A 19393-nucleotide genomic window follows, 5' to 3' on the forward strand; every position below is an offset into this window, starting at 1 on the left:
GAGCAAAGAATTGTTTTGATGTATTATATTAGACATATCCTGAAGGGCCAAAAAAATGCAGGAAATGCATATACGTAGACCAATCATCTTGAGTCTTAGAAAATCACCTGGCATATCTACCGCCCCAAGCAACCGCCTGCTTTGATCTCTGACCTAGAGTTGGTTGGAGAATGTGCAATGCTCCCAGGGGTTTTGGAATGGAATGTGCCTCTTAATCTCAGACTTATCTGGAAATTGATGAGAGTTGATATATGGGCAGTCACATGTTTCTAAGTACTTGCTTAAATGCTTTTCCTGTTTTGCACATATCCCACTCACTTGATAAGAATTATCATTCCAAAAGTATTTTTGGTTAAAAATAGTAAATACAGAAGAGTTAGATTAAACCACAAAGGAGAATTTGAATTTGTTCTAAGGACATAGGTGTGTTTTTTTTAGAACTCAAGGAAGGCAGTGCAGAAGTACAACAGGAAATTGAGAGACTTCCAGAACCAAAATAAATCTCTCTCTCTCTCTCTCTCTCTCTCTCTCTCTCTCTCTCTCTCTCTCTTTCCCTCCTACAAAGCCTCCCCTCTCCTCTTTGCTTCTTTCTGGGTACCAGCTTCCTTCTCTCCCCGATGATCAGCTTTTCCTGATTCTCAGTTCATAAGGAGCCATGTGGCTCTTTGTGTGCTTTTACATGTCTATTGTTAAGAGACTAATCCCAGTTGAGTCTGATATTTCCTCTTTTCAATTCTAAATTCCAAAGTAAGAATATCTGATTAGCTAAGTTTGAATCATCTGCCTGCCTCAGAGTTCAAAGCCTCAGGTAAAGACTTGCTTCTGGTGACCAATCTGGTGAGTCACAGTTTGGGCAGATCATAGAAGCCATCCTGGGTAGAGTTGAAAATAAAGGCATTTACAGGCATTAGAAGGGAGGAGAAGTAAAGGTCAAAAAGGATACCTTTTACATCAGAAATATTAAGAGCAACTTGAAGTAGACACTCTCAGCAATACTTTCCTCTTCTCCCACAGCACCTATACAAGGGAGTGTGCAGTGAGTAGGGAACTGACAATTGCTTGATTGACTGAAAAGGTGGCAGTGGTCCTGAAACTTGAATAACTGTGCTATATCTTTTATTGTTAAACTAGAGGCCTGGTGCACAAAATTTGTGTACCATGGGGGGCTGTCCCTCAGCCTGGCCTGAGCCCTCTCAAAGTCCGGGAGAGCCCTCGGAGGATGTCCAACTGATGGGGAGTGGGTCTAAGCCAGCAGTCGGTCATCCTCAGTGCTGCAGTGGAGGCAGAAGAGGCTCCCGCCACTGCCGCTGCACTCGCCAGCGGTGAGCCCAGCACAGGGCTTCTGGCTGAGCAGCACTCTCCCTGTGGAAGCACACTGTCCCCTCATCGTCAGTGAGTGTCATAACGACTAGTCATTCTGCTGTTCGGTCGATTTGAATATTAGCCTTTTATTGTATAGGATATGACTGGTAAATGATGATGCCACACTTGTTGTAGTAGTCAGATCCAGATCTTCTCAAAGGCACAGGTCTTTACTATTAAAGCAATCAATAATTAATAATACATCATAAGGCTTCAGTTTTAGATTCAGCATCATCAAATATTGCACAAAACAAATATGTGTGAAAAGGAAGAATGTAAGAAAAAATGAATAAAAATACATCTGATCAAATGTAATTTGATAAGATTAACATCATGCTAGATTTCTGATTTCATTTTGTGCTGGGGCTGGCCAGCAGCCCCTGGTTGATGGATGAACAGATTACTCTGACACAGTTTCACTGTGAAAGAGAGGCTAAGGGACGGCCTGACTGATAGCAGCCAGGCAGCCTCGATTGCCTGTCTTGTTAGACCTTTATTGGAATTTTTATCTTTAGATAAAATCAATAGGGTGAGTAATCTTGGGAGGACACATGTGTTTACATTGTCCTCTAGGCAAGGCATAGGGATTAAGCACAAGGATTCCAATAAACACCCGGGGGTCTGCCCATGCACAGACTTGTTTGGAAAGGTCAAGGATTAATTAGGGGTGCCACCTTTGACAATCCCCTAAGTCTCCCCTAAGTCGGAATTCCGATAAACAGGGCAGGCAGCCTCCCACACACTTCCGTTCTCTCAGAATGTCCTCCTCACAACTTTCTAACCAAATCTCTTGTGCTCCCCAACAATTTTGTGATTTGATGTTAGTGTGCTGGGAATTTTATGCTACCTACAATGAAGATGGAATCCATAGAGCTAATGAATGGTTTTCAGGTAAAAGTTAGATATATGTGGTGTTTTGTTTTGTTTTTAATCATGCTATAATGAATTACTTTCAGAAAACTTTCAAAAATTTTTATTTGTATATAATAATTCTTCAAATTAGTGTTTTGAATGTATATCTATTTTAAATGAAAAAGAGCTATTTTAATCCTTAAAAATACACTTTAACATATATAATACATAAATACAAAAGATATAATATATATGTAAAATTTCACTTGATTCTTACATTATTTTACCTTTATTTTTAAATGAGTAAAATTTAGAATGCTATCTGAGTTTCGCAAGTAAAAAGTGGTAGAGCAAGAGGTTTTTTTTTTTCCCTTTGTTTTATATATTGTGCATCCATGTACTTTTTTTTAAAAAAAAAATTAAGACTTTTTTTACAGCAGCTTTAGCTTCATAAGAAAAATCAAGGAAAGGCACAGACATTTCCTATTTACCACTTGTCCCCACAGATTCATAGCCTGTCCCATTACCCCCGCCCCACAGAAGGTTTCATTTATTACAATTGATGAACCTACATTGACACATCATAATCACGTAAAGTCCCTAGTTTACCTGGAGGTTCACTTTTGCTGTTGCATATTTGTGGCATGAATCCATCCTTATAGTATCTTACAGAGTATACTTCCTGTCCTGATAATGCTCTGTGCTCTGCTTATTGGTCACTTCATCACCTCCACCCCCACAAACCATGGAAACCACTGATTTTTCACTGTATCCATAGTTTTGCCTTTTCTAGGAAGCCATAGTAGATGCAATCATACAGTATACAGCCTTTAAGATTGGCTTCTTTCACTTAATAACATGCATTTAATGTTCCTCTATGTCTTTGCATGACTTGATAACTCATTTCTTTTTAGCACTGAGTAATATATTCCACTACCTGGATATGTCACAGTTGATGGATTCACCTGACGAAGAACATCTTTGTTGCTTCCAAGCTTTGGAAATTACAGATAAAACTGCTTTAAACATGTGTGTGCAGGTTTTTGGGTGGACATAAGTTTTCAATTCCTTTGGATAAATACTAAGGAGTACGATTGCTGGGTTGCATGGAAAGAATAGGGTTAGTTTTATAAAAAACTGCCAATCTTTCCCAAAGTGGCTGTACTGTTATGCAGTCTCAGCAGCAATGAATGAGAAGGCCTGTTTCTCCACATCCTTGCCAAGATTTAGTGTTATTGTCTGTTGCAGCCATGTTAATGTATGTGCAGTGATACCTTGTTTCAATATGCATTTCCCCGATGACACAATGTAGAGCATCTTTTCATTTCATCATTTGCCATCTGTATTTCTTCTTTGGTAAGATATCTGTTAAAGTCTTTGGCCCATTTTTTAATTAGGTTGTTTGTTTTCTCATCATTGTGTTTTAAGAGTTCTTTGCATATTTTAGATAATAGTCCTTTATCAGATATATTTTTTTGAAAGTATTGTCTCCCAGATTGTGGCTTGTCTTCCCACTCTCCTCACATTGTCTTTCTACAGAGTAGCAATTTTTAACTTCAACAAGTCCAGCTTATCTGTTATCCAGTACCTTAAATAAGACATCAGTGACATATAGTGAAGTTGCATCATAGTTATATTTTACTTATAAAAATTGAATTAAATATTTCACACACACATGCAATAAAGAAAAATATCCTCTAAATGGTGCAGGCTGTTTTACCCAACATTCCACTCCATGAACAAATGTACCAGCCCAGCTGGCATGATTGAGCATCGATCTATGGACCAGGAGATCATGGCTTAATTCTCTGTAGGGGGCGTGCAGGATGTAGCCTATCAATGATTCTCTCTCATCATTGATCTCTCTCTCTCTCTCTCTCTCTCTCTCTCTCTCTCTCTCTCTCCTCCCCCTCTCTCTTCCTCTCTTTTCCTCTCTGAAATCAATAAAAGTATAAATAAATGAATAAACCAACAAATGAACAAATGTTCTAGAATTACCTCAAAAAGCTAGAATGTAAAGTCATTTTTCCATTACTTTGCCTCAGATCCCATATATGTCAGACCGTGTGAACTGATCACCATTCTGAGTGCTTTTCTAGTACTCATTTTTGACAATATGACTCCTAAATACAACCCAACTACTTTCCCTTGTGTTCAACTTGAAGAAATCACAATATAATCTAATAATTGAATATGCACCTTCAACTGCATAACTTGACCTTAATGAGAGGAATTGTCTAGAAATTTTCAAGGATAATATTGGGGATCCATCCTGAAACCCAGGCATGTGCCCCTTACCAGAATCAAACCTTTCAGTCCTCAGGCCAATGCTGTATCCACTGAGCCAAACTGAGTAGGGCAGTTTTGTGGGGGTTTTTACTCTATGATTTTACTGTAGAAAACCAGCATAACTACCAATCTATAAACTGTTAGAGGATATATGCTGCAAATAATGTATAAGGTATGATAATAAAATAAACTCAATTTATTTTTTGGCAAACCTATTTGGACATTTATGACAAGTGTGAACTAGTTTCTTAAAAGCTGGCACCTGTTCTCTTATTTCAAAATTCATATATATCCAGATATTTTCTAATTTTTTATTTCGCAATATCCTTTGAAGCTTGCTCAACTCGTTTAAATTCAATTAATCTTGGCATGCGGCCATTCTTAGCAAGTAGACTTGGTTTCTAGTAATAGTCGAAATTCATCTCATGTAAGTGTGAAACACTTAAATTGGAAAAGTATTTTAAGACAAAATGTGTTGTGCCTCTAAATTAACAAGACAGCTTCACTCCCATGGCTCCTAATCTAGCTCTAAGAGCAAGTTACAGGGATGAACATCAAAATGCTGATGGTAATTTCATTGAAATTATAAAATAAATATGATGACCACTTTGAAGAAAACACATATTTGGATATGATAGTTCTAATATATTTGCTTAAATTTTCTCTTTCTAATAGCCAAATCTGTCTTAATTTGTAAAAGTTTTAGCTTCTTACAAAAGAGGAAGTGTGAAAGAACTTCACACCTTCATCTGCATGCTCTTTCTAAGCTCTTGAAAATAGGGCAATTATCTTCTTCTTAGTGCTACTCCATTTAAAAAAAAGAAAAAACAACCCTTAGTTTAGTAATTACTTATTAACTCCCTTCCTTCCTTCCTTCCTTCCTTCCTTCCTTCCTTCCTTCCTTCCTTCCTTCCTTCCTTCCTTCCTTCCTTTCTTTCTTCCTTCCTTTCTTCCTTCCTTCCTTCCTTTCTTTTGGTAGCTTTTCAAAAGACATATCACAATGTTTCCTCAAGCATCAGCTTTGTGGAGAATGTCCATTGGGCATTCCTGGACTTGTCAATAAATCTTGGCATATAAAATCAGGATAGATTTATAGAGAATGAGACTGGGATAAGGTGAAGTGAGTGGGGTGCATACTGCAGGCACAATGTTCAAGGAGACGAAATCATTTAGTAATCAAGATAAATTGTGTTGGAAAGCAAATTAAAGCTAAAGCAAAAAGCCCATGATGTACAAAATATGAAACATTTAAATAAAAACGGATATTTGTTTCTTTGTTTGTTCCTTTTTAATTTGTCTGGAATTCCTGGACTAGATATATGTTCTGTCTCCCTTGGGTGGGTTTATGAGGATGGACAATGATGTGAGAACAAATTAAATTAATACAGGCTGTAGTATAGTGTCATATTTTTGATTCTAGAACATCCATTAACTTTATCCAATTGGTTTTAAACACGGGAGAATATTTTGATAAGTGCATATCAGGGAGAACATTCCCTCAGGCTCCATTTCTTTTTCACAGCTGCCTTTTACCTTTTGCTACCAAACACTGGCGGAAAGTCATGTTTTTAACTCCCCAAAGGTTATAATCGGTGGTATTCACCACCACCCTGTATTATATTACATAATGGAGAGTTAGACAGTATTGTTGGTAGAAATCAACTTGAATGTCGTTTAGACAAAACTGTCATCACTTTTTTAGATTGATATATTGTCTTGGAATAATGTGAAAGTACATAAATGACAGACATAATGAGAAACCATAAATATCAAGAGATAAATACTATAGTGCGCCATTCTAAATAGAAAAGTTTGCCTGTTCTTCGATATTTAAATAAGTTTGCTGTTTATTCAGCACATGAGCTGATTCCCATTATTTATAATTCAAGTATTTGTGTCGACTGTGAATCTTGTTTTGGCTGTTTAGTCTAAAATGGTTTTCCTTGTTATTTCTTGTATACTGTATGCAACCTAGATTAGCATAATCACTGTGATTAACATTAATTGAGGAGCAGAAATGAAAATGGTTTCTGAGAATAGTTTGGCTGATATGTACAGTGGTAAAATTTTGTTTTACATGAATACTCAAATTATAATATTTGACTTGAGCTCTAAAACCTCTGAAGCATTAAGTGGGAGAATAAAATTTTGGACATAGTGCAAACTCGATCACTAAGTCTGTAATGTGTTGCGGAAGTGAAGGGAACCAGCTTTGCTCAAGTAATTGTGTTGATAGAAATATATTAGCTTCATAAGCTTCTGAGGTGGTCCATTCTACGCTAGTACAATGTAAAAATTTTTAAAAATAAAAACAAATGAATAAACTTTGAGGCATAGATGGATATACAAATATATGCTAGACAGATCTGTCGATGTGATCTATAAGGGAATATACATATCTATATTAAGATATTTACTGGAAGGCACTATAATATGGTTGTTAAAAGTGTAGAATTTATAATCATGCTAAGACATGAGTCAACCCTTTCTTTGTCAGCTATGTAACTGTAAGTTTCTGAGTATCGCCAAAGCTCATTTTTCTTCATTTGTGAAATGTGGATAATAATTTAACTTAGCTAGTAGGGTGGTTGAACGTCTTCAATGAAATTCTATAGGCAAGATTTTTGGCATAATGTTAGACAAATGATAAATGTTTTCTAAATATCATCTATGCTCTATCACTTCTCTGATTTTTTTCTCTGTTTTATTGCTTAATGTCACATTCTTGTTCACATTTCTGCATTTTATTTCATATGGTTTACACTAATAGATTTCACTGTTTGTAATGGTACTGACTTTCATAAATTTACATTCCTTTTCATTTCTGTTGAGAGGTTCTGAAATTCCCTATAGGTTTTGCTTTTTATGTATCTGTACATATTGTGCCATTTCTACTCCAAAATTACTGCAACAAGAGCCAGGTTTTTCTTTGGAAGCATTAAAGTATAGTGTGTGTTAAATGAAAACTGGCCTCCCATTGCATATTGCAAGCCAGTTTAAGTTGGATAAGGTTACCTCAAAAATTCAAAGGGTATCTGCATTTCAAAATATCAATTTTGGAAGGGTAGGCAATGTAGCTCAGCATTAACTACTAAATACATATACATATACATATATCACATATAATTTATATAATAATTTATATAAATTTATGTCATTTAAATAAATAAAAACTATATAAATACATATTTCAAAAGCGTAAAAATCAAAATAGGTAAGTAACAATATCTGATGGTTGTTGTTTTTTGATAATCAGATATCTTCTGTGACAGAAATAAATAAAGAGAAGGGAACTTGTCAAACTACTTATCATATAGGAAGTTACAATAAACTTCAGTATTGTGACTATGGAAGAGATCATTCTTCCTCTGTTACCGATCACTAGTAAAATTAGCTAGGCTTACAAACATCCCCTAACCATTGTCTTTTAAGACTATATTATCAGGCACACATTTAATTGCAATGAAACATTAACAAAAAATAAGATGCCATTAAAAAAATTTCTTTCTTCTATACAACAATTAGTCTTAAGGAGAAAAGTTGATAGTGTTGGTTTAGCTATGTGGCAGTATCCAAGGAAACCAGGCTTTTCCCATCTTACTACTCTGTGATTCTTTAAATTTTAGCCTTTTAGTCTTAAGTTTGTTGCCTCATGGTTGTAATAAGGCTGCTGCACCTCCATTTACCAAGACTTCATTCTAAGGCAGGGGTGCAAGCCATGGAAGTAAGACAACTCCTCATGCAGCTTTCTTGTTTGTGAAGTTATTTTTGAACAAAGATCATTAGCAGAATGCTCCTTTAATGAGAAATAAAAAAAATAAAAAAAATGACCACTCCTTAAACAAGTTTTAGGCTCCCTTTCTCTGAAATAAAAGGATATCTGCTTGAATATGCCAGAAGGCTTATGTGAGCAATTATTGTGCCTGCCATATAGGCCTACACAAACACACGTACAGACACACACATTCACACATAAACTGTCATCTGTCTTCACACTAACTTTCTATATTTTTTCCTATTTTTTTTTTCTCATTTGGCTCTAAAAAATGTTATAAACTGTTAGAAAACATTAGAGTACTAATAAATCCCAGTTAATGCTTTTTTGATCAAAGGTATTTCTGAAACTAAGGTTCTATTGAAGATCAAGGTCTTAAGTATTTGGTTTTAAATACAGTTACCTCAAAAAAGAGGTAACTGTTATATCTCTTCATATCCCATACACAATTAAGGAAAATGAAGAGCAAAGAGAAATGCACGGCAGGAAACGAGGTGATGAATACTTAAAATGCACGTCAGACATGCTAATCTCTTCTTAAATGTTGGTCATGATGTTGCTTTAAGCTTCTTAGGAACCAATAGGAAGAGGAAAATCAACCAAGTCAAAATATTCACAGTATCCCTAAGGCAGAAATGAAGTTCTGACCTACAGTAAATGCAACAAAAAGTATATGTTATTCTTTTTATCATGATTCTGCTAAAAAGAATAACATATAACCCAGTGAATCATAGTTTCAGTAACATCTTTATAGCTAACATCGCTGCATTTCTCAGGGGCAATTTCTTATTAGTTTGAGTGCTTTCAATGAGAACAATAACAAACCACCTAAATCTAATTCAGTAAACACAATTTTTGGTCAAGGGCCATACACCCGGCATATCCTGAAATAGGAAGGATAAGAGAACAACATGTAATACATTTAATTTTTCCTTTCTCCTTTGCAAATTCATCTCCATAAATGAAAGTAACAGACAAAGGAAATGTACAAGTAAATCTATCCTGCCCCATGGCTGACAACACATTTGTCACTTTGGGTTAGTTTATTACTTCTAAACTTCTCCAAGTCTTAACAAGCTAATATTATTTTCCTTAGGTTTGTGCTGGTGGGATTTCAGAAACTACTAAACAACACTGTAAAAATTTTGAGGTTAAAGAGATACCATAAAGATTCAAAGATTTTTCAGAACAAACTAGGGTTACCAGTTAACTTATTTTATTTTAAATATACTTTCTTATAAATATTTTCTAAAAATAAATCAGAGATTTTAGTCATGAAAACTTTTCTGAGCAACAGCAAAAGATTCCCTTTGACCCTGACCATTGACTTTTATATCTATAAGTAATTAAATATTTAGAGAGTTAATTCATTTCAACCATTAATTTTCATCTCAGGTTAAGTGGTTTGTCTGTTTGACTTCATTTCAAATTACCAAGACCTGAACTTAGACATCATTTGGCAAAAGATAAAAATCTCAAGGGTCCAGGAGCCCCAATTATTAATCTCTCTTGTGGAGGTGACCGATCAGGCTGCATAAAGAACATCTTTGTAATACAACTTTTGAACCTTCCATGACATATGCAAAGTCAAAAATAGATATAACTTATAAGATTCAGGAAATATGTTATTTTGTTTTTGAAATAACATTTTTATATAATAAATGTATCCAAACTTTATAATTGATCTCTAAGTTTGTTTTTTTTATTTATAAAGATAGTTCTTTTGGAAAATGTCATCATTTGTTCAATTTACAAGAAAAATAACTCAACTTTTTGACTAAATCATTGTCAGAACATCTGTTGCTTGTCTCCTAATTCACCTTGGAAACACTAAAACATCTTCGAACACTTAAGATAAAAACTACCATTTGGTTACCTAAGCAAATTAGAAAAGTGAATAAAGAAATGCATATTCATTGCAAAGGGTCACCAAAATTGCAGATGCAGCTAATTAACCTCCTGAACAAGGAATTGGTTGATTTCAGGTGTAGTTAGTGAAACAGAAAAAAGGAAAGGATGGTGAAGTTTTGTTGAACGTTTAATCTCAAATTTATGAGTTTTCCAACTACATTGCAATATAATTAAAAGTATCGCCAAAGCCGGTTTGGCTCAGCGGATAGAGCGTCGGCCTGCGGACTGAAGGGTCCCGGGTTCGATTCCGGTCAAGGGCATGTACCTGGGTTGCGGGCACTTCCCCAGTGGGGGATGTGCAGGAGGCAGCTGATCAATGTTTCTCTCTCATCGATGTTTCTAACTCTCTATCTCTCTCCCTTCCTCTCTGTAAAAAATCAATAAAATATATTTTTTAAAAAAAGTATCAACAATTAAGCTGGCTAACATTTGGCTTTCATGGCAACTGTCTATTTTGTAATGGTAAAGGAAAAATGCTGGTAAGAAAAACCTGAAGTTTTTCATGTACTTTCTTTCTTTAAAATAATTAAAATGTTTCTCTATACCTAATTCTAACAAAAGTTGATAAGAAGATAAAATATGATGTCTGGATCAGTGCATATACCACCATTTCGAAGAATGAAGACCCAATAGACAAAACATATTTCTCCCTCATCCCAATCTTCCATACTTAATTATTTACATTTTTAATGGAAATAACAATATAGGGCATACCAGAAAGAACATAGGTGTCTAAATTATCATCTATCCCCTTTCCTTCTAGGAATTAAAAAATGAAATGATTTAAAAATTGATTTTAAGCAAACATAGAAACAAGATTAATTCAGGGTTTTCAAGTAAGAGTAAAGTCTACTAAAAATATGTAAAATAGGGGAAAAAACTGAACTGGAGAAAGTAAGGTGAATTGGTGGCAGCTCTCAGGAAAGCAAGACACACTTCCTGAAGTTGAAGGCATGATCATGAAGTGTAAATATGAATCTCTGGATAACAACAGTGGTGGTGCCCTGGCCAGCAGCTCAGTAGTTAAAGGGCCAGCCCATGCCCTGAAGGGTCTCAGGTTTGATTCCTAGTCAAGGGTATGTACCTGGGTCTCAGGGTCTCAGGTCCAAGCCCTGGCCCTGGTTTGGGGGCATGCAGAGGCAACCAAATGATGTACCTCTCTCACATCGAGGTCTCTCTCTCTCTCTTCTCTTTCTCTCTCTCTCTCTCTCTCTCTCTCTCTCTCTCTCTCTCTCTCTCTCTCTCTCTCTCCTAGTCTCTCTTCTGTCTCTACCCCCTCCCTCCCTTCTTTCCACAACAAACATAATAATAATAGTGGTGGAAATTGAGGTGGAGAGGGCAAGCAGGAAAAGTGCTCCAGGGCCCAAAATAATAGGATAAGAGGATGGAAAGCTACACAAAGTTTAATGACTTTCCATTGTAAGGTGTTTCTTTCACAACCAAATGAAAGAATCTTTGTTTTGTCAAGCCTAGAGGATAACTCTTATGTCTACTTTCTATACAATCCGTGGAATTCTTCTGCAAAGGTCTAGTCTAGGAGAAGACAACTTATTAAATGAAGGGTAATGGGAAAAGGAGCAAATGACAAAAAAAACAACAGTAAGTATAGAAGATGCCCAAAGGAGGTTCAATATAAGCAGGTGTTTGGTACCCAGATTAAAAAAAAAAAACAAAACACTATAAATTATATAATTTAATGATAGCATATTTAAAGTACAGAAGTATATGTGAAGATTCAACTCATGATACCTTTCAGGAAAAATAAAATAAAACTTAAAAACTATTTTATTAGGCCATGTGTGGAAAAAAGTTGACCTGCAATGGTCAACATTGAGACACATCATCCTATATAATAAAAGGCTAATATGCAAATTGTCCCCTTGACCATGAGTTAGACCAGGAGTTCAACCAAGAGTTTGACCAGGGGGCTGGGCTGACCAGCCAACTGCCCATGGCCCTTCCCCCTAGCTGGCCCCACCGCCAATCACCCCCTCACCCTGATTGGAGGAGGGGCCAGCCTGCCAACTACCTGCAGCGCCCCTCCCCCCCCCCCCACTGGCCTGGACAGATCAACCCTGATAGGGGTGGGCTGGCTGGACCCCACCAGTGCACAAATTCGTGCACTGGGCCTCTAGTAAGAAAATAAATAAATTTAAAGGTAAAATTTCTTTAAAGAGGAGGTTATGGCTAGCCTCATTTTCCTATAGCAAAATCCAACCAATGAAAATGATGAAGCAATATCTGTGATACTTAAAGAGAAAGAACATGTACCAAGATTTTATATCTAGCCAGAATAAAGACTACTGAAAACAGTTTTGACAATGCACGAATCCAAACTAAATCACATTGAGATACCACTTTCACTTTTTATACTGTCAAAAATCCTAAAGTGTATCACCATACTCCTAAACTAGGAGATAACTTTTATACACTGAATGTAGGAGGATAAATTGGTGTAATTTTTGTGGAAGTTACTTTAGCAAAATTAATAAAGGCTGCAAATACATATCTACCTTAATCAAACAATTCTAATTCTAGGAATACATTCTATAAATATACTTCTATGAAAATTATGCATGAAATGATTATTTACTGAACCTTATTTGTTATAACAAATAATGAGAAAAATCGTCTGGCTGGTGTGCCTCAATGGTTGAGAGTCGGCCCATGAACCACGAGGTCATGGTTCGATTCCTACTCAAAGCACATGCCTGGGTTGTGGGCTCTATCTCCAGTAGGGGGCATGCAGGTGCAGCCAATTAATGTTTCTCTCTCATCTCTCTCATTGATGTCTCTATCTCTCTATCCCTCTTCCTTCCTCTCTCTAAAATTAATAAAAAGGTATATTTACAAAATGATGAGAAATACAACATGTTTATCAAAATAAAACTACATGAACAAATTGTGGTTCATCTACAGCAGGGGTCCTCAAACTACGGCCTGTGGGCCACATGCTAATACAAATATTGTGTTTGTTCCCATTTTGTTTTTTTACTTCAAAATAAGATATGTGCAGCGTGCATAGGAATTTGTTCATAGTTTTTTTTTAAAACTATAGTTCAGCCCTCCAACGGTCTGAGAGACAGTGAACTGGCTCCCTGTTTAAAAAGTTTGAGGACTCCTGATCTACAGAATGGAATACTATATAGCTATGAAAAACAAATGGGGGCACTCTCCATGTACTAACATAGAAGGGTTGATAAGATGTATTCAGTGGGAAAGAGGCAGAGTACAGAATAGTATCAATTTATTTAATATTTTGCATAAAAATATAGACTTTTGTATTAATATTTGCTGCATAAATATAAAGAAGCTTAATAATAATCATTACTATACTTTTAGGGGAAGTAGCAAGGAAGTGGACAGATATAGAATAGAGATGAGAGGGATACTTTTTACGCTATACTTTTGTCACCATATATTTTTTCTATTAACTTTTTGAATAAATTACCTATTCAAAAAAGTACAGACATGTATACAAGTGTTGCCACAAAATTAAAAGTGATGAGTACTGTTGTATTTTTTTCTAAGATCAATCAATATTGTTCCATTAATAGATCAACCATTATAGAAGTGTTCATCTATTTTTCTAGGACCATTTCTTGGTAAAGCATGAGAGAACACGTTAAATATGTATACAATTTTAATTTTTATGTCAACTTTTGTAAGAGTTTGATGAGATGTTTTCTTTTGAGGTATTTCCTATTTGGATTTTCTGAATAACACCTTATTGTTTTACTTCAGATTATATTTGTAGGAATTCCTTAGAAGACTGTGGACGTCATACGGGCAGTTTTGCCTGTGGTGTTCATTGCATTTTTCTCAGCGTGGAAGAGTATCTTACTCATAATGAGGGTTCAAGATACATTTGATAAAAGAGTGAGTTCATGTGGGAGTAAATGAAAAAGGACTCTAAAAAAAATGTTTTTATTGATTTCAGAGAGGAAGGAGGAGAGAGAGAGAGAGAGAGAGAGAGAGAGAGAGAGAGAGAGAGAGAGAGAGAGAGAGAAAAGTCAATGATGAGAGAGAATCATTGAGCGGCTGCCTACTGCACACCCTACACTGGGGATGGAGCCTGCAACCTGGGCATGTGCCCTGACCAGGAATCAAACCATGACCTCCTTGTTCATTCTAATAGGTCAATGTTCAAACACTGAGCCATGCCTGCCAAGCACAAGGATTCTTAATGTCCTGTGCAACAAGGCTTATAGGCAACTGCTTGTTTTTCTTTACGCCAATCTCCCACCCGTTCTGCTAACAGCATTGCTCCTAGGGCTGTATTCTCATCCATGGGTTGTACTTCCTTATCTGTGATAGGCAGTATCCCATTGAAAATCCCTTTATATATGTCAATAGTTATTCTGATAATTTAGGGCATTCTAATATGATAATGGGGTAGGCATAGAAGGGCATACCTATGGTACTTACATTTTAGTTTAATTTAGTTTTGTTTTTAAGTTATTACTGTATAGGAGGATTTCAGACCAAGCAGGAACAGAATTTAATACACAGCAGATGTAATTTGGGGATGAATGTCAAATCAAACTTCTTATGTGGCCACTGTTTTGTTTTGTTTTCTTGGTACGTGATTGGCCGTGCTCAGTGTAAACCTCTATGTGATGGCATTCTGCAGGTAAGTCTCAGGATATCTTCCACTGAAGTCTTCTTTTCCCCACTGGTATCCTGTGCCTTTCTTTTGGTTTTCCTTTTTTTAATTTCAGAAAAATGAGTTTTGTTGATTTTATAAATTTTTGAATATATATATTCTTAAATGTTATATATGAACTTTGATTTTATTTAGGCTAATTTGGCTTCAGAGAAATTTTAAATAGGAATGTCATAGAGCCATGAAAAGTTGGTTCATACAGAAAAAATGTAATGCAATTATGCATGTCTTCCCAGTAAAACTAATTTTTATTTGTATGCTTTGAATGTATGTCAAGGAATACATCAAGGAAAAGGCTATATTCTGTAGCTTATTCTTCACTTAGTTGCTTGAAATTTGCATCCAATTAACAAAATAAAAAGCAAAATAACCCTATAGTTCTCAATTTGCTTTGTAATGTTAACTCAAGAAACAGAAAAGCACTGATGTCACCAGCACATAGCTCACAGAAACACCAATAAAGAGGTACTTTATTGTAACCAGACCGTGGAAATGCTCTTAAAATTGAATTTGTAAAAGAAAGGAAGTTATTAGATTTAGAAATCTTACAATAAAATCATATGTTATATATTTTAATGTATCCTTAGTGTTCTCATTAGATTACATAGCATGTGTCTTCAAAAAGCATTTTTGTAGTTTGAAATCTCTGCATATAATATCTTAAGGTTGTCAACGGTTTGAAAACAATAGAGACAGTCCTTCTAAAAAAGGATGGTATGTTTTTGGAAGCAGCGAAACTATCATCCTGAATGAAATGCCCAGACAACAACAGCTAAACCCTAGAAAGAGAAGAATTCCTTGTTCCTAAGGGTGTGATGCCAGCTAGTCAGCTGGTCTGAGGCCTGGCTGAAGGTATGAAGCAGAAGAATTGTGGTCAAGGCTCTAGGCCAAGTTTTTCAAAGAGAAAAGGAAACAAAGAGATAGTGGTAGACTGTATAATCAGGCCAACAGTACAGTACATCCCACTGTCTCCAGCAGCTCATTTTTTTTCTTTTCCTAACTCCCACCCAAAAACTAAGAAAGAAAGTGAGAACCTCTTTAAAAAACTCCCGCAGCATATCATTGGCAACTCTTTAGAATATGCTTTTATCATCCAGGAAGGCAGATAACAGGAAGCTGAAGAAACAAAAAGAAAAAGGAAGGAGATGGCTTTGGGAGGCTTGGGGAAATATATTAAATGTATTACTTTATGTTATTTAAGCAGTGAGCCAAAAGACAAAAAAGTTCCTGTAGCCTGCTGATATTCCTTGGTGTAAGAGATGGCAAAATGTCTTAGGATATTTTATCAATCTGTATGGAAGAACATTTATATGACTCATCCTGTAATGTTCTGGTATGAGAAATGGGGACATATTAATAGCTGGGCAAAAGAGACAAGCAAAGCTTTGGACCTAGTGTAGAGTCACACATATTATTTTTACCAAAAAAAATTTTTTTTCATCCCCTCTGACTTTGTATTAAGTCAGAGGGGATGAAAATTGTTTTTAATAATCTAAGAGACAAATGACTATATAGGTAACCTCATGTGGAACTTACATACTTCCATTGATGTGTTCCAACCACTTTAAAAATATTTAATCTTTATGGATCACCATGACATAAAATTGTTCTTACGGAAAAATGTTGATTCACTCATTCACTCGTTTCTTTATTCAACATTTATGCAAAAATTTATTTATACAACTAAATTGTTTCATATATTCCAGGCACTAAAAGTTGTCCAGTAAGACATATAAATTTCTTTTAAATACTATTTAGTGGTATAAATTAATTTTAAAATAAGTGTAGAAATTCATTTAAATTAAATGTAATAATACTGTAATTTATTCAGTAAAGGTTTAGTCTCATGTCAATGTGTCTTTACCTCTATTTAATTTTCTTAATTAGGTCCAAACATTGAACTCTTAAATTTTTATTATATGTTTAGTATTCTAAGTATACTATGTATACATTAAATTTTTCACTTTTTCTTACATAAAGAGTAGTATGAAGACATCTCAAAAGATGTGAGGAAAGGTCATGTTCTGATGTGAAATTTTAATAATATAATATTAGGTTTTTCTTTTCTTCTTTTTTTAATTGTTGTTAATCCTCACCCAAGGATATTTTTTCATTGATTTTTAAGGAGAGGGAAAGGCAGAGAGAAACATTGATGTGAAAGAACCACATCAATTGGTTGCGTATTGCATGAGGCCCAACTAGAGTTTAGGCCAGGGAGGATCCTACAACCAAGGTACGTGCCCTTGACCACAATTGAATCCAGGACCCTTCAGTCCACAGGCGGATGCTCAGGCCCGAGGCACCTCACCATTGCACGAATCCATGCTCAGGGCTTCTAGTTGTTCTACAAAATCTCCTAACTTTGTATTCGATAATTAGAATTCTACTATAGCAGAGACTGCTACTTGTCCAATAATATTAATTGTTTTAATAATAGAAATATAAACTCAGCTCTATTTTGGAGTCTGTTTCAGTAGCTTAGATTATACCTTCAATAATGTAAAATTCATCTCTGTCATTAACCAGATTTTATAATGTTGAAAGTTAGTCTCTTTGGATTTCCATGGGCTACATGTGCTCTGAGGGTTTTTTCAACTCTAAATGTCCGTGAGTCTACCTGAAGGATCAAATTAATCTGGTGAGTCACTTAATATTCTTTAGTGAGAAAAAATTTCACTTCAGAGGCTATTTCCCTCCTCAGCACCCATTAAGTGACTTAGATAGCCCATTCTTTGAAGTTGCATGACATTAGCATTTTCCAGGTTAGACCACTAATTGCCCCTATATAACATGAATGGTTGGACTAGGGAGGGACCCCAGAAGTACGGGCTTCATAAAACAAGCTGAAGGCTGCCGAAACCGGTTTGGCTCAGTGGATAGAGCGTTGGCCTGCGGACTGAAAGGTCCCAGGTTCGATTCCGGTCAAGGGCATGTACCTGGGTTGCGGGCATATCCCCAGTAGGAGATGTGCAGGAGGCAGCTGATCAATGTTTCTCTCTCATCGATGTTTCTAACTCTCTATCTCTCTCCCTTCCTCTCTGTAAAAAATCAATAAAATATATTTAAAAAAAAAAAAACAAGCTGAAGGAGAAAAGGATTATTGGAGAAAAATAGAGGAAAAGGAAAGCAGTGAGACCCTCTCTCACCAGAAATAAGAAAGAACAAAATTGATATTTGCCATAGAGAATCTTTAGAGACACATTCAAGAAAAAGTATATTTATAGTGGATATATTGTTGGTTTTCAATGGAGCTGTTAGTGGCTATAGAGTTCAACTAATTGCAGTATATTACTAATGAGGCCAATGTTTAGTCCTTATAGGGTCAGTTAACTGTGTTCTGTACCATAACCACACATCATGTCCCTAATTTTGGCCAACTGTTGAACTGCGTCCAGCATGGCCAATGGTGAACCTGAGGAGGGGCAGTGAAGGATTAAAGAAAACAGACGAGAGAATATAGTTGGGGCCAGGTGGATCACTGCACCTGGATGAAGACATGGTGAACCCATCTGAAAGCCAAATCTTTATTTTATAGTCAGATCACACAAAGCAAAACAAGGGAGTGGTCAAGATATTTACAATGTTCTTGTGAGTTTCAAATCTGCTTCTTTCCTGTTATTGCAGTTCTCTGAACTCTATCAAGCTTTGTTTTGCCAACACTTGCTGTACCTCCCACAGCCCACATCCCTCAGCTACCTAGGACTACAAGGTTGGACTATAAGGTCAAGCTTACATACAACCATAGCCTTTGGCTATAACTGTGCTAGGAGGCCTTGCCCTCCAAGCTGGGACTTGTATGTGGCTTTTCCACAAGAGGACCATGCCCTCTCTCGTCAGTCTGAGGCTTGATCCTGTCCAAACACTGTAGCCGCTCTCCACACAACTGTCTCCAAAGTGCATGTTCTTTGTCATAAAAGGGATCGGTTGTGTATGAATCAGTGGAAATCTCTTCTCACCACTAGGAAAATTTCTCAAGGCAGGTGGTAGATCATATAAAGCATATAAAGTACAGTGTGTGTTCTCACATTGAAAAGTAAGGGCAAGATTTGTCAGCTATCCAATTGTAACTGAGTATTTGGCCTAAAAATCCAATCAAGTTTAGTTTAGATAATCAATGTGAGGATTGATGTCATTTACTTAGAGCACTACTACTTCAGGGAGATAAACTTAAGTGACTTTGGTGACCAAAGTGATACCCTGGCCTTCTACATGAAAACAGGAGCAGTGGAAATGATGAGAAATCACACAATAAATGCTGCACCTAGTGCGATAGAAAACTGTTAGGTCCATGCGAACAGGGGCCAGGCCAAGAGACTTTGTGAAACTTTAAGAAATTTTATTGCATCCTCTCACAGAGACCAGTATACTGCTGTCAGCACTGAGGGAATGTTTAAGTTTTCTCATATAGGGACTGGGTCAGGATTGCATCAGCCAGCTGGGGTCTGCTGCCTGAACAACACAATGTCCTTGGAAGACAGAAGGGTATCTGGTGGGCAGAGAGGGGCACCTGAGGTGGTGGAGGGGAGTGCTTGAGTTAG

General features: G+C 36.2%; 1 non-coding gene across 1 annotated transcript; it reads left to right on the forward strand.

The window, feature by feature from the left end:
• Nucleotides 1–6660: 6660 nt before the first annotated feature.
• Nucleotides 6661–6793, forward strand: LOC118661647. The gene has a single exon (XR_004969420.1). It is a non-coding gene; the product is annotated as a small nucleolar RNA SNORA66 (small nucleolar RNA).
• The last annotated feature ends 12600 nt before the right edge of the window (nt 6794–19393 follow it).

The sequence above is a fragment of the Myotis myotis genome, unplaced genomic scaffold (genome assembly GCF_014108235.1).
Source record: "Myotis myotis isolate mMyoMyo1 unplaced genomic scaffold, mMyoMyo1.p scaffold_m19_p_1, whole genome shotgun sequence".
In the NCBI taxonomy this organism is placed as follows: domain Eukaryota; kingdom Metazoa; phylum Chordata; class Mammalia; order Chiroptera; family Vespertilionidae; genus Myotis; species Myotis myotis.